The sequence below is a fragment of the Podarcis raffonei genome, chromosome 1 (assembly GCF_027172205.1).
Source record: "Podarcis raffonei isolate rPodRaf1 chromosome 1, rPodRaf1.pri, whole genome shotgun sequence".
NCBI classification, from domain to species: Eukaryota; Metazoa; Chordata; class Lepidosauria; order Squamata; family Lacertidae; genus Podarcis; species Podarcis raffonei.
In genome coordinates, this window is record NC_070602.1 from 85501695 (window position 1) to 85514555 (window position 12861).

Genomic DNA, 12861 nt, shown 5'->3' on the forward strand with positions numbered 1-12861 from the left:
TAGCATAGTCAAGACCGCATTTCCTTCTGGACCCTGGCTTCCTCTATTGTCCTCAAACCAGCTCTTTTCTTCCTTGACCGTCCCCTCTTCTGCCCGCAAGACTGTGTCTTTTGCTGACCCACCAGCCTTTAGAATCCTCCCCAGAGGCACCCTCTTTCTAACTTCTTTTCAATCCTGCGCTAGTATCTGTGATTTATGTCAGTCTCGCAGGTCTGTCTCAGTCCAGTAAGTCCCATCTAATTCCCCAGCAATACGGAATAAATTTGTGACTTCACTCCTTGGCACTTATAACTTACTGTTTTCACCATTTCTTTGTACCATATATGTGATCTGTAAGTTTGAAGTTTAATTATAGGGTCGTTCAAGATAAGCTGCAGTTGTAGGGTTTGCAACCATGCTAATTCTAGACTGTTTATAATCTTTTGGCTTTTTCCATATATATTGAGTACAAACTCTGAGTTTATCTACATTATAGATGTAAGCTCACTTAACAGCCATTTGGCCTTCTAAACAATATATCTGTCATTTTCAATTAAGCCTAGGAGTGGAGTAACAAGGAAACTATTGGATAGGATTGAGGTTCTCATAGGGTCGCCAATAACTGGCTAGAAAAAGGGGGGGGGGGAATCAATCAGCAACTGCTTGGACTTCGAATTGACTTCAACTTTCCAGAGCAAGGAGATAGCTGATTCTGCAGATTATACTGTTGTTAAAGGCTCAGAAAGCTGGTAACCCTAAGGCTTTGGCAGAAAGGTTATCCAAGGCTTTGCGTTCTTAATAACTTTGTCTGGCAGAAATCAACAGGTAAACACTTCTTAGCAAGGAACCATGAAAGCAGAAAATGTTTTGCTTGCAGTTTCTGCTTCTCCAGCAGCTCTTAAGGGTGCACAGTGCTTCTACCACTAAAATATATAAAATGGCAATCCTAAAGTATGGAAAATAGACATGGCTTCAGGGAGAGAATCTGTGGGATATTCTGCAGTGCTGAACAATCACCATTGATAGCATCAGCAATAAAACTTGCCTCTGATAGCTCATGAATGAAACCCTAGCGGGTAGATCTGTCCCTCCTGTACTTGGTGACGATTGTGGTACAGTGAGAACAGAACATCCTATTGCCCGAGGGTGCCCAGACAGACAGCTGGGTGGGAACAACAACCCTGCCTGATAGAGGGGCTGAATATTTCATCCTCATTCAGCCACCTTGTGAGCTCATGCTGACAGGTGAGATTTAAACCAGCAACATTTCAGCTTGTAATGTTCTTAGCTCCTATGCCACATGGTTCAATGGGAGCTCCCCCCCCCCCCCCCGTGCAAATTGCAGACTTGCACACTTCAGATCAGGATCATAGCATGGAGCAAAGGATTAAAGTTCCCCCCACTTGCACTGAAAACTGGTCTGGCCTTCTGCATTGCCTATTTGTGTAAAAATAAAAACAACAACCTAAGCTAAAGGGCAGAGCTCTAACGTTATGCTCTAGTTTAGCCCCTACAGTTGCTATGTGAATTTACCTTTTGGTTTCAAGCTTATAAAATTCCTAAACAACTGGCCCAGGTTTATAACTGATTTTTAAGCCTTGTAGCCCAAGCCTATGCATGCTTACCCTAGATAGTTTGGTGCCCTTTAACGGTTTGTTAAAATTGGCTGCCAATTGGTTGGCAACTTGCAGAGGCTAAACTAAAATAAGATGTTGGAGATCTGTGTCTGAAACACTCATCATTTAATATTTTTTTAAGCAGCTGCTGGGCCTGGGCCACTTCCAGTAGAGACCACAGCACTAACGAAGCAGGGTGTTAACCCATTCAGCTAATGTAAAATACCACCAGGTGATTTTCTGGTATTTTCCTTCACCAGAAAGGCAGCCCTTATTTAGGTTGAGGATGGAAGGGTAAATATTATTATCTAAATCCATGGTTCCCAACATGGGGCACACACCCCAAACGGGGACAATTTGAATTTTAAGGGGGGCAATTCGAGAATGAGTTATTAACAGTTAATGCTTCCTCCACATGAATAAGAATTCACTTTTTGAATAATAAAAATTATATGTCACGGGGGGGGGGGGGGTGTCAGGATTTTAGAGATGCTTAGGTGGCACATGGCCAAAAAAAGGTTGGGAACCACTGATCTAGATCCTTGGTCTCTCTCCTGCCACCCAACTCCTCAAAAATACATTAATATGAGACCAGTTGTCAAAGGTGAATTAAGTGGACTACTCAACAAACAACATATTTAGTCTGGTTGACCCCCGACATGGTTCATTTCTGAAGCCACTCCTTGTCTCCCAAACTATTGTCTCATCTCTTGTAGGTTGGAGCCTAGGAGTCCTGGTTGCAGTCCTTGGCTAGTTGGGGTTAAGGTGACCTGCTAGGAATTGAAAAGATATCAATCACTAAAGCTTCTTGCCCTGGAGTCTTATGAGCACACATATCACACCATGCAGTTAACAGGAAAGAAATTCTATAGCAGCTAAAACCTTCTCTAGGGTTTCCACAGCCCAGCCCTGCACTATAAACTCCAACAGTCTCTCTCCAGCTGCTTCCAGACACCATGGACTCACATCTGTTTGGTTGCTGGCATCTGTCTGTTTTGGGAGACAATGGTGGAATGCACTTTTGGGGTGTTGGAAGATTGTGGCGCCTGCTATTGTTGTAGAGACTGATATGGGAGAATGCCATGTGCATAGCCGGGGAGGGGCTGAGGGGCAGCTGCCCCCACCCCCAAATCAAGTTAATAAATAAAAACACTTAACTGACCAACTGAGTCTCGGATAACTTGGTTCTGCCCCCTCCCAACATAAAGCCTGCCCTAAAATAAATCCTGGCTATGCCCATGGAGAGGGACACTGGTGGCACTGTGGGTTAAACCACAGAGCCTAGGACTTGCTGATCAGAAGGTTGGTGGTTCGAATCCCCGTGACAGGGTGAGCTTCCGTTGCTCGGTCCCTGCTCCTGCCAACCTAGCAGTTCGAAAGCACGTCAAAGTGCAAGTAGATAAATAGGTACCGCGGGAAGGTAAACAGTGTTTCTGTGTGCTGCTCTGGTTCGCCAGAAGCGGCTTAGTCATGCTGGCCACATGACCTGGAAGCTGTCTGCGGGCAAACGCTGGCTCCCTTGGCCTATAGAGCGAGATGAGCGCCACAACCCCAGAGTCGGTCACGACTGGACCTAATGGTCAGGGGTCCCTTTACCTTTACCTTTTTTATACCCATGGAGAGTGCCTCTGACTTGCAGACATAAAATGAAACATGTTTGATTTTTCTGTGTCACATAGACCCCCACAGTATCGGTCTTACCATGTCCAAATCAGCCTTGCTCCACAGGGGCAGAAGAGATGACTGCCCAGAGAGGTACTGGAGTGGGTGGGACCGCTAGAGGGAATTTCATCTCCCCTGCATGCATCTGCTAAACAATTTGTGTGTGTGTGTCAAGAAGACCTGTTAAACACACAAGCCTTTTCTTCCTTTCTATCTTGCTGCCCTATGAAGGACTACCTGCAGCTATATTTGCATCCCTGCTTTCTGTTTGCTCAGGGATGCATCCACAAAGCGTGCTGCAGTTAACTCCTAGCTACCACATCCTGGTGCCTTACCCTGACAAGCGGGAACTTACCACTACCCTCCCATTCCCTGTCTGGGCAGGCTTTTTACCCTGACTCAAGATACAGATCAAAAGTCTGAAAAACACAGGACAACTTGGGTGCACTGCTGCAGAGTCCAGCCCCTGCCAGCACTTTCTGTACTTTGAAGAGAGGTAGAGAAGAAGACTGAATTTGACTAGGTGGGCTTCTTTTTAAGGGCTGGGAAGGGCCGGCACTGGAGTCCCAGCTGTTGTGCAAGGATGACATGTTGGCACCACACCTGACTTCACTTCTGTTATATCCAGGTTAAAAAACAAAACCTTTCCTCATGAGGAGCTGTGGCAACTAAAACAAGGGACAGCATAAAGTGCAGAAATAAAAGAGCAACATATTTCTTTGGGACTTTGGCAGCCCTACCTACCGCTCTCCATGTCCAACATTCCTTATGACTTGGTTGTGACCTTCCTTCTTCTGGGCTAAATGTCACTTCATGTCAAGTCTTTTTGCTCTGTCTTTTATGCTGCAATGAAACCAATGAACAAAGTGAGAGCAAAGATAGCTCCTCTCTCGCTCTCAAAAGACACTGCAAATCTGGAATTCTGTTTGATGAAATGTAATGGAGCTGCAGTGCTCTGAAATAACAGTCACAGATTGTGTAATGTTAATTAATGTATATACCCTGCTTTTCCATAAAACTCTGATATTCTAGAATAAAAGGCAGCCTTTCATGAAGGCCTTTCTTATCAACCTCTGTGTTTGTGCATATAATAAATGCACACTGGTTCCCATTGGTTTATGCGTAATGTGAAATGTAGTTGTGCTAGTCACAGCCACATTTTAGGGGTGTCACAGCTATTTTAGGTATGTTGTTGATAATCTGTGACAGGTGACATCACACACACACACACACAAAATACCTTTTGAAAAACTATTTGATAGTTTAAAAGATTATTTGGAGGCCATGCACTCCTCAAGTTTATGAATCTAGCTGTATTCTTTCTTTCTTTCTTAAGGAACTCCCTCCCTCGGGTCACTTCTGCATCATTTTTTGGAACTTTCACTTTAGAGACAGGGTTGCCAACTTGGAAAAAAGTAGCTCGTGTTTTTGTGCTTTTAATGGAAACATTAGTAGGTGACAGTGGTGTGAAATCATCACCTGATTTCAAGCTGTTTTACAAGGCACAGGAGCTGATCAGTTGTTTTCTGGCCAGTTGGCAATCTTAACTAAATATTATGCATTTCCCTTGGAGCATAAAATTAGCCAGTTTTATTTAAGGGAGAAATAGCAGCATAACAGGATCTCACTCTTATCTATCACACTTTCATTATTAAAAAGTCACTGGTGGGCAGGGGAATATCATGAAACAGTTAAAAAATAAATACTTTCAGAATGCTTTCAGGGATGAAATGCAAGGAAAAATCCTGAAGAATGATATTTGGGTCTTGGAATTATAGGCAGAAAAATTGATAAAGTTAACAGGATGGACTTTGGTTGAGATATGTGAAATGACTTTAGTGCATAAGAAAACAAACGGCAATGTAAGAATGCCAGTGAGTGCAGGTTGCATCTGAATATAGTTGTGTTTAAATAAAATCTATGTAAATGAAGTGTGGTGTAGTTTTCAGGGTGTCCTGGTTTTTACTTTTTGAAACATGGCAACCCTAAAATAAATGAAAGCTCGAAGCACTTCCAATTTGCTAGGAGAGAGGCCTCCTAGAATGCATCTGATAGATTGAGGAGAAAAGAAGAACTGATCTGAAGGGAGCAGCCCTGATCTGTGCATATGGTTGCCACCATGTTAGGAACCAATATTCTATGCCCTTTGCAGTTACAGCGTAATAGAAATTTAACAAGTACAGCTGTCATCATAATTTCATTTCCATGCAAAAAATAAATAAATGAAAAGGGCTTGCCTGTTGGGCGCCTACCTGCTAAATAGCAATTAAAAGCACAGTCTCCTTCCATAAAAAACAGATGGCATCCCATTTGTGAAGAAGCAGATTTGTGTTCTCTTAAGCAGTTAAAACCATACATGGTTCAAGTGAGAGAGAGAGCTTAAATGTGTTGGTCTGCCTACAAGGTGGTCGCTTATATATCACCAAAAAAGAGGACACAGATTTGCATAGCTAGGAAAAATATTGCCATAAATAAATAAACTTGTCAAGACAGTTTTAAACTGGTGGGGTTAAACAGATAGCAGTGCTGTTTGAGATTATTGTCCTTACCAGGGAGTAAGCCCCATTGAACTCAGTGGGACTACCTTCTAAGGAGACACTCTTTGTATGATGCCTAGGGGACCTGGCTCTCAATTATCAGTTTGTTTCAACAAATGGAGACTGGCTCAAAACACTTAGGTTCATGGAGCAACCTTTTCAGATGAGTGTTTTTAACACACACACACACACACACACACACACACACACACACACACGGGCAGTTTATCATTTTGTGCAGACTGTATTGGGGGCTTTGCTATTAGCATATTTGAAGTGACCAACAGCTTTTTATTTCTTTTTGCTTCTTTTTCTGAATAGTATTGTAACTGCTATTTTCTAATACCCACCTGTTGAGCTCTGACTCACTGCCATTTCTGGGGAAGGAGAAAATGTTTTGTTTGAATGGGGTGAATGAACTTCCTGAGAAGGTTTAATTATACAGATGGTGATTTTCATCTAACCCATGAGTTTGAAAGGGGGGTGTCTCATTTAAGTGGTACCCATTAACATGTAAATGTTGATACATATGTAAGTGGTGTTTTTGCTGTCTTAACTGCAGAACTGTTACCATGGTGTTCATGCTGTACTTTGTGGTAATTTTCCTCTTAATGAAGGAGAAGTCTTTCTGCCTTGTAATACTAGAAATCAAAATCAGGGCCATTTTATCTAAGCTGAATGCTGGAAAATGCTATTATTATTATTATTATTATTATTATTAAAGATTTTCTTGATGTACCGAAGTATGTGTGATGTCTCTCATATTTTTGCCATGTAACATGTTTACAAATCAGTTTCATTTGTTGAGATATTAGGGGGGAAAGGGGTGGAGGGGGGGAAGATGGGTGGGGTTGGGTGACGCTGTTTCTGTTTTGCTTAATGTATGCAGGGTTTGGTGTCAGCGTTGCTCATGCAGGTTCTCTGCTGTTCACTTGTGTTCTTTTGATGATGAGAGAGGTTGGGGTTGGCCTAGGGTGTGGTTGTATGTTTGTGATTGGCTGTGGTGATCTTTGTTTTCGTGTGTGAGTGGGGTGGGTGGGTGTTTTGGATCAGGTTAGCCATATTGATTTGTATGCTGTTGGTGAATTATTGTCATTGTCTTGTTGGGGTGTGTATGTGATAAAGGGGAGCCATACCCGGGTAAAGGTGTCATCTTCTGTTTGTCCCCATTTCAGTTTATTGGTTAATTTTTCTAGTAGGGCTGTTTCCCATACTATTTGGTACCATTGGTGCATGCTTACTCCTGGCAGGTCTCTCCAGTGTCTGGTTATGGTGTTTCTGGCTGCTGAAAGTAGGTGGGTTATGAGTTCTTTGTGGTGTAAGTGGGCATTGTTGCCTTGGAAGACGTTTAAGTAGGGCCAATTCTGGGGTGATGTCTAATACTTGCTTAGTTATTTTACATATTTCTCGTATGGCTGTTGTCCAGAATAGTTGGATTTTGGGGCACTCCCACCACATGGAGGTATGTGCCTGTGGAGGTGCACCCTCTAATGCTGGAAAATTCTGAACAAAGGAAAGTACTTCTTCACACAGCATGTTGTAAAACAATAGATTCTGCTGCCTCAGGATGTAGTAGTGATGCCCACAAACTTGAATGGCTTTAAGAGAGTATTGGACAAATTAATTGAGGATGGCTATATTTCTACATCCATTTTTGTGGCAATATGTCTCTGAATCAGTGTTAGAAATCAGTCAGGCGCCAGGTACATTTTGCAACTAGTACAGGTCCAATTGCGACCACGTGGAGATCTCTAGATGCCAGATTGGCAACTGGGGGAAGCAAAATGTCACTTAGAGAAGAATCTGCAATATTTTCCTTGAAGCTTGAATTTGTTTTATTCTTGACTGTTTGGTTTGATGTTTTAATGTGTTGTAAACCGCTTTGAGATTTGTTTTTTAAAAAAATATAAAGCAGTATAGAAATGAAAAGAATAATAATAATAAACCTCACTACAAAAAAATCCCCAAAACGCATGCCTAGAGATTCCATTGTGATGACCACAACCTATATTTAAGGTGCCGTTTGGCAATTAGATTATATATCTGATTTTCTAACACTCCTGAACACTTATTGCTGGGAATTATATGGGAAGGTGCTGTTGTGTTCAGGTCTTGCTTGTGGATTTCTATAGGCCACTGTGATAACATGATGCTGGGCTAGATAGACCTTTGGCCTGATCCAGCAGGACCTTTGGCCTGGCCTTCTTATGTTCTTGACAACATGTCATTTTACTATGTAGATTAAATAGAAGTGCAGAGTAAAGGTCTATGAATGCTCTCCAGTAAGGTTCCAAACTCATTGCGAGGTATAATGTCTGTACTATTAATTGGTATAAGGCACCCAACCATGTTGCCTTCCAGATGTTTTGGACTATGATTATGGCCATGCTGGCTAGGACTGATAGGAGTTGTATTCCAAAACAACTGGGGGGCAACAGATTGAGGAAGGCTGCAGCAAGGTCCTGAGTCGTCTGCAACTTCTGTGCTTTCCAACCTGTTCTTCCTCTTACACCCCTTCCTTGCTGGTTTTGAGTTTAATTTATGGTTCCTGATGGCCACAGAATAGTAGACAGGAAAGAGGATAGGTGAAGGGATTTGTGAAAGAAAGGAGAAGGCTGTGTGGTTGCTGTATCTTCTCTTGGTGTAGTGAGGCAAAGTTTTAAGCACTGTCTCCGGTCGAGAATGCTGGCAACCCTACTATACAGTGTGGATACCATAGAGCTAATATCCTGTGGACCTGCATTGTGACCAGTGAACCAAATCCGGTAGCCAGTAAATATGATTTTATAAGGAATTCTGCCAGTTGGATCATACATATTAAATCTCCGAAGCACAAACACACTCACCAAAAAGAAACTACTTGGCCAGCTTCTGTGCCTGTAACAGCAGCTTGATAGGGAGAAATCAGCAAATGAGGCTTTTCACGGGATTGAGGGAAAATAGTATAACTGACTAACATCTGCACGTCAAGTTATCTTAAAAGCACAGTTACTGGGGCTGGTGGAAAAAATTTCTTACCAGGCAGAGGAAACTTTCCCCATTATTTGATGCTGGAAAAAGCATCACTTTGCTGGATTTCTGTTTGTTACCTAGCGGTTCAAAAGCAGAAAAGCCCTGCCAGGTAAAGATTGGCAATCTTCTTTTGAAGAAGTTCTGTCAAAGCTGAGTAATTCACATGGTTGTGATTGCTAAAATATTCATGTGTGTTCTATAGTCAAAAATTGCTTATTGGTGCATTTGAAACTGATAGTTATCTTGTTTATGTGTTTGAAAAAAAGGGCTTTGGGGGAAAGCAAACCTTTTGTAAATGCAAATTTGTCCACATGAAGATGTCTTAATATATACAAAAAATTGGTTGATTTCTAAAGTATGATTTTTGCTGCAGGGTACCTATTGTTTAGAGCTGAATTATGTCTGAAACAAAAACAAAATATCCAAGATGGAAATTAGGGTCAACAAACCATTGTCACCCACTTTTGGTTGGTGAAAAGTTAAAATGTTAATGCAGCTAAAAAAAATACAGTACAGTACTTGCTTATTCATTTAAATAGCTGGGATTCAAGGAGAGCATCTGGAAAGTGCACAATTCATGGGCAGCTATGATTATTCATAGTAAGGTCCCTTAATTCAACAAATTTATGGTACAATCTATGTCATGTATACTCAGATGTAAGACACATTAAATTCAATGGGACTTGGTCCTTGTCCTAGGTTAGCGTGCATAGGATTGGAGATTTGGATAGTCAAGTTCAAAATGTGATTCCTAAAACTCATTTGGAGTCCTTACTGGAGTCACTCTCCCTCATTTTTTACCATAGCAGTAGCAGCACTTTTCTTACATAGACCACATAAGAATTGTTGCCCTCTTTGGTTATCTTTTCTCATCCCTGGTGATAAGCAAATTTATCGCTGCACCCTGGCTATTCCCAAAATAACTGGCTCACAGGTAATTTTTATTCAAAACTGAAGCTAGGCTGTGTTGGCTCTCCCTTCCCAGATGCAAATCTCCTCTCCAGTTTCTGCTTGAGGTAGCAAGGACTGATGTGAAAGATAAAGTTACTGGGGACTAAGAAGAACTCTCCCTAGCCCACCCTGCAATTCTTTCTCTCTCTTTCTCTCTTGTAACTTCCAAACTTTCAGGTAAATATGGAGGAGATGCATCCGTGCTCCAGTATCTAAGGTTTCCAGAGGAACTGTTGCTGGAGATTTCCCAACTGGAAGGCAGAAGTTTTCTTTGAGCAGCCCACAACTGCATCCCTTAATATTAATCTGATTCGGTATCCATAACATAAGGACTGGTGACTGCTCTTTGAACCTCACACAAGCACCCTCTTTCAGTAGGTCCTCCCCCCCCCCCCGGGAATCTGTTTCGGTGAAAGGAGTAAAACTCATATGTGTTCATCTTCATTCCACTCTGTTTCCTCCCCCCATTACTGTATGGAAAGCAATTCCTTTTTGTACTACAACAAGGCTAAAGAACACAGTATCTGGGTGATGACAAGTTTTTCTATGTATATGACAAAGCAGCTAAAATAGCCAGCCAAGAAGATCCAACCCAAAGTGCTCATAATCGAGGACAGGAGTATGTGGATGAACTAGCATTGGGAATGATGGGCGCAGTGGAAATACCCTTAAAAGCCAGATTAAAATCCTAGTTTTGCCACAGAATCCCTTTGGGATTGGAGGGCAAATTGTTTAGTTTCCGCTTCAGTTTCTTTCTGCAAAATGAGCCTAATGGGACTTGCAATTAGTGGGAGGTCAAAGGCATTAAAAGAAGGTAACAAGAGTGGCAAAATTCAGTTGGTCGATAAAGTAGTTAGAGGACAAAATGGGCAGCAATGTTACAGGTGTCCTTTGTAAATTGCATTGTCTTTCTGAACATACGATTCCTCCAAGTGCTGGCAGCCTTCAATAAAACCTTTTCCCAAGCATAGCTGCTGTGTAATGCAAGACAAAGATGGCTGACAACTCACTTCAAAATATCCCATTACAGCCATGCTCAGAAAAAGGCTTGTGGTGGCCAAGCCAAGCCTTCTATAAAGTTGCCTATGCTGTCTATGGCTGTTTTCCTGGACAGGCTGTATTGCCAAGTGTAGCTTACTTGATGCAGAGGCTGGGTATTGAAGCAATAGGAGGGCACAGGTGTACAAGGCTCTAAGGATGCACATGATGCCCTGTGAGCACACAGCGCATGTAGGTATGTATGCTACATGCATGTCACCCATTTCCACTGTGCAGGCATGCCATGTGTTTGCAGATAGGCTGGACCTGCCTAACGCGAGCCGAACGAACAAAACATTCACGTCAGGTCTTGTGCGTGGGGCTCAACGCGAGGCAAGCACAGCAATCGCCTGGGGACAGGCTACTGGAGATGTGTGAAGGAGCCCATTCCTGCCATGTCATTCTGCCATGAAATATGCCCCAGCCGCCACATGGGATCCCAGTCAGAGCATCACCTGGAAGGGAACTCCGAGGTATCTGTGGAAGAAAAAGAGCTTATAGGGAAGGGAAAGGAAAGGAAAGGAAAGGAAAAGGGATGGTGGAAGGGAATGGCAAAATAAAAGAAAAATGGGGGCAGGAGTAAAAAATACGTAACAAATTAAAGAAAAGGGGCCATGTCTGGCAGGCAAACAGAACTAAACCCTTGGATTTAGTACGGGATAGGTTTTCTTTGCCTTTAATAGCCAACCGTTTTACAACAGTACAATGTAGGACCGAATGCTGTCTGGAGAAGGGAAATTCCAGATTCCGTTTCCTCTCACTCATGAATCACACTGGGTAGCCACGTTGCTGTAAGCAATTAAAAATAATGACAGAGGGGAGAATTTTGCCAAGCTTAACTTCTCTTCCCACCCTGATGGGAGAAGCTGCATATGCTTAAATTCTCTCTTGTTGGCAAAATTATCGAAGGCAGAGAAGTGCAGTGCTGAATCAGGCAAGCCCCAGCAGGTTCCCTTTTCTCTCCCACCCACTTCCCCAAGTACCTGGGATAGTCCTGGGGCACAGCAGAAGCCCCTGTGCATTTGAGGTGTTGAGCCCCCCATAACAAACCCCCATTGGGGCAGCCTCCAGCCGCCAGTCTCCTCTTCCCAGCGCCCATCCCCCCCCGGCATTGCTGAGCAATAGCCTGGGAACATCTCACCTGGCTCCAGTGACACGTTGGCAGCTCCAGGTGAGGGACTCACCTTCCCAGCCGAGCAAGTGGAAAATGAGGGTGATGCTGGCCCTGCGGTCGCTTTTATAGGCCTGATAAAAATAGCTCTGGCTTGGCAGGCAGCAAGGGGGGCCAGGGCGTGGGGGGCTGCATGGAGGAGCCCGAGGGCTGGGTTGTCACCAGGAGAGTGCCGTCTCCCCTGCACACCTGTCATGGGCTCTGCATTTGCTCAGGGCAAATATTGACACAGCAGGGCAGGAAGGCAAGCCAGGCATGCGGGGTGGGGGGAGAGGGGGGCATCAGGAGCCCCCCAGATTAGCACCAGAGCCCTTGCTAATGGGGTTGATTAGAGCCAGCAGCCCGGGCAACTCGCTGCACAAAGAGCAGAGAGGGGGAGGGAAGGAAGGCAATGCTCATTAAACCTTCCCTGGAACAACACCAGCTGTCGCTTTCCGCCCACCTGCCTCTCTCACTTCGCTGCCCCAGGGCGGGCAGCGTGGGGAGGGGGGAGGGAGGGAGCGCAGTCCCGGGCAGGTGTATGGCACTGCTGGGAACACAGGAGGAGAAGGGAGGAAGGAGGGGATGGGCATGGCCGAGGGAGGGACGTGTAAAACGTCCACATCCTGGTTCAGGTGCAAGGGGATTGGCAGGTGCCAAGGAGAATCGGGCTTGAATGTGCAGGTTTGGGAGGGAGAACAGGAGAGGAGGCTGTGCAGAGTTCCCTTTGTCACACCGCTGGCCCTGGAAGGCAAACCAGAGGGAAGCTAGGTTGCCCATTTGTGCCAGGCAGAGGCCAGCAAATTCAAATCAGGCCTAAGTGGGAAGAGTACCTTGAGTGCACTATTGAGGAGTGAGAGGCTGGAGAAAGCCACAAACTGAATGTAACTCAGCGTGGTGTTTATACACGCACACA